Genomic DNA, 3,890 nt, shown 5'->3' with positions numbered 1-3,890 from the left:
TCTTGCTTTTGATCAACTCTTCTTCAATGAAATTTACTTCACATGCTTTGAATATAGGTGAACCAACCTTTCTCAGCAAATTTGGGACACCTTCACTTCCAGTGGCTTTTCCCTTATCACCTTAAACTTTCCAATTGTTGTTCAATGCATCATAATCCAATCCAATAGTTATGTTAGCACATGGCTTGTTCTTCTTATGGTACTGACCAACTAACTGAGATGCATTTCTAAATGATTTCAGTTTCACTTAATTCTTTTCTAGCTTCTCCCTCAACACAGCTTCTATCTTAGTAGCACACTTTAGCTTGTTCTTTAGATAATCATTTTCTTGCTTGATAGTTTCAAGCTCAACAATATGCAGTTCTCAATATTTTTTCTCAATCTCAAGCTTCTCATTAGCTTTTGATAGCCTACTAACCTCTTCAGTAACTGCTACCAAGCTAGTATGGATGTGGATCATCTCCATGCTCATCTTTTCAATAGTCTCTTTATATTGACTAGTATTTAAATCAATAGTAGTAAAAGTTAGTACCTTTATTTTTGATGAGGATGACTCTCCTTGCTCCAAGGCCATGAGTACATAGTTTCCAAACTCCCCATCTTCATCATTGTCAAAATCATCCCAACTCTTTCCATCTGCAATATAAGCTTTACCCTATTGTTTTGTTAGAAGAGCTTCATACTTTGCTTCCAATTCAAGCTAAGCCTTGTCCTTTTTCACTTTCTTTGGCTTCCTGCATTCTGTAGCAAAATGACCCAATTCATCATAATTGAAGCACCTAATCTTTGACCTATCAACAAATCCTATTTTGTAGTTATTTTTGAGTGGCATTTATGACACTTTATAATTATCTAATAAGCTTTGAATTGATGTATTTGTACTCAAGTTGTTAAGTGTTTTAACGTGTTTTCTAGTGTTTTTGCATTTCAGGCATTATCTAGGTAATCAGATGAATTAGAATTATTTGGTGCTAATTTTGTGTCAAGGTGGTATCGGAATAAAAGCTTGGAGAAAGTCGGCTCGAAGCAGCAAGGAAAAGAAGAAAATTTGAAGTTTTTCTAGAAGTACGGCGCATATACGCTGGTCAAGCACGCAGCCGCGCCAGGATGTCAGAAAGGCAGCGCGCCCACGCTGTAATAACGCGCGGCCGCGTCGGGTCATTTTTGCAGAATCCTGATTCTATTCTAATTCGAATTGGAAGACTTTTAGATTACATGGGGTTGCTATTTAAACAACTTTAGGTCATTTTTCATAGGAAATCAAGTCCGAGACTTATCAGAGCACAAGGACAAGACAACAAGAGACCTGTAGCACAATTCAACAAGGACGAAGATAATCTGGTTTATTCTTGGGAATCTTTATTTTGAGTTGTAATCTTGGATGCTCGTTTCTTGTTTTGTTGAACCTATACTCTTGTGTTAACTTGGTTTTGTTTATTCGTTATAAAGACTACGTTTGTTATACCATGCTTTCATCGGAACCCACATTGATGATGAGTCCGATTATGGGCTAATCGTTATCGTGGGGTTCTAACGGATTTAATTATGGATTTATTTAGTTAATTTGTTTTGATGCCTTAGTGTGTGGTGATTGTATGATAGCCTAGTATTGGTTGTGCATATTCGTCTTATAAGCGTCGCGAACTTATAAGATAGTGTTTTAATCTTTAATGAAGCGACAGTGAATTTAAGGATTTAGAACTTGCCATACTAGCTTGGGTTCATGTATTTATATGCATGATTCGTAGGTAATTTTAACCATCTTACTTGCCCTATGTAATCAAGATAGATAACTTGTGCTTAAACCATTATATTTTCAAATTCTATAGACATATAGGGTCTCAATATAATTGATGTCTATTCAGCTTTTATCTCTTTTGTGGATGTCTGGTAGTATGGTACTCGTACAATGAAAGTTGGCGTTTATCAGTTTCGTGTTATCTGATTAGTGTCATCACCATTACATGCTAAGGTCAAGAACAAAAAGGCTATTGAATGAAGTATATAATGAAGTTAGAATCCCATGTTTGTCATATATATTAATTCAATCATCTTTAATCTCCTAGTTATAATTGTTAGTTTAATTCTTAGTTATAAACAACCTCAATTGTTATCGTCTTAGCATTGAATATAACCATACATTGTTGCTTAAGTGCATAAATTAATTAGTTAACCAAGCTAGTCTCTGTGGGAACAAACTAGAAAAGATTCTATATTACTTGCGAAAGCGTATACTTGTGCGTATTATTAGCACGTGTTTAGCGACTAACAAGTTGTTGGCACCGCTGCCGGGGACTGTAGTGTTAATTTTTAGTTTATGTATTTTCCATCAGTGGTCACTAAAGTTCATTGACTCAGACATTGTTACTTATTTGTTTCCTTGTCTAATTTCAGGTACTCTAGAGAGGGTGTATGCATACGCGTTCGCTCATAAGAGAACACTGGATAAAGCCAAGGAAGACGTTGTGGTGGTTCGAAAGGAAGTTTTTGAAGAAGAAAAGAAGGTAGAAGAAGAAGAGAATGTCGAGGAACCAGTTTTAGTAGAGATGGGTGATCAAGCAGAAAATCCTAAGGATTTGATGGACTATTCTCAGCCTAAGATCAATGATATTCAGTCAAGCATCATCAGGCCTACCATCAGGGCTAACACTTTTGAGATCAAGTCAAGCACGATTCAGATGATACAGAACTTATTTCAGTTTGGGGGTTCTCCTACTGAAGTCCCCAACATGCACATCAGGGATTTCATCGATATCTACGACACGTTCAAGTGCAATGATGTGACTGAAGATGCTATCAAGCTACGTCTCTTCCCATTATCTCTGAGGGACAAAGCTAAGTGCTGATTACATTCTCTACCAGCAGGGTCTATCACCACTTGGGAAGATCTTGCTCAAATATTTCTCACTAAATTATTCCCTATGGCGAAGACTGCTGCAATCAGGAATTCTCTTACTCATTTTGCTCAGCAAACTGGAGAATCTCTGTATGAGGCTTAAGATCGATATAAGGAGATGCTAAGGAAGTACCCACACTATGGCATGCCTGATTGGATGATTATTAACTGTTTCTGTAATGGATTGAGTGCTACTTCTAGACCCATGCTTGATGCAGCATCAGGAGGAGCCTTGTGGGCTAAAAGCTACGATGAAGCTTATGAACTTATTGAACTGATGGCTGCTAATGAGTACCAGAATCCTTCCTAGAGACTGACTCAGGGAAAAGTAGCAGGAATTCTGGAGTTGGATGCAGCAACTGCAATAGCTGCCCAATTTAAGGCTTTGACGATAAAGGTGGACACTTTGGCTAATCATGGGGTTAATCAAATCGCTAGTGTCTGTGAGCTTTGTGTTGGTGCTCATGAGACTGATTAGTGCGCAATTTCTAGTGAATCAGCTCAATTCGTGAGCAACTTTCAGCGTTCGCAGCAACCTGTGCCAGCCACTTATCATCCCAACAACCACAATCATCCTAATTTCAGTTGGAGCAACGCATAGAATACGGTTCAACAACCTTATCAGCAGTACCTAGCTAAGCAGTACAACCCCCTGGTTTTCAGTAACCGTAATATGCACCGAGACAACAACTCCAGCTGCAACAAGCTAATGAAAAATCTGAATTAGAGGAGTTGAAGCTAATGTGTAAGAGTCAAGCTGTTTCTATCAAGACCTTGGAAAATCAAATTGGGCAAATTGCCAATGCCTTGCTAAATCATCAACCTGGTACTCTACCTAGTGACACTGAAGTGCCAGGAAGGAATGAAGCTAAGGAGCAGGTAAAGGAAATCACTTTCAGGTCTGGAAAGGTTGCGAATCCCGAACAAACTCAAGCGTTGACTGAAGAAGCTGAGGTTGAGAAAGAAGTAGAGCAGCAGGAAGTAGAAGTGGAAC

At 38.3% G+C, this 3,890-nt stretch overlaps 1 non-coding gene across 1 annotated transcript; it reads right to left on the bottom strand.

Annotated features, from left to right (window-relative positions):
* Nucleotides 1–2,936: 2,936 nt before the first annotated feature.
* LOC141681272 (small nucleolar RNA R71) lies at nucleotides 2,937–3,043 on the bottom strand. Its single transcript, XR_012558713.1, has one exon. It is a non-coding gene; the product is annotated as a small nucleolar RNA R71 (small nucleolar RNA).
* Between the last annotated feature and the right edge of the window lie 847 nt (nucleotides 3,044–3,890).

This window comes from Apium graveolens, chromosome 8, assembly GCF_009905375.1.
Source record: "Apium graveolens cultivar Ventura chromosome 8, ASM990537v1, whole genome shotgun sequence".
In the NCBI taxonomy this organism is placed as follows: Eukaryota; Viridiplantae; Streptophyta; class Magnoliopsida; order Apiales; family Apiaceae; genus Apium; species Apium graveolens.
Note: the sequence above shows the minus strand (reverse complement) of the source record. Positions and strands in the feature narration are given on the sequence as shown.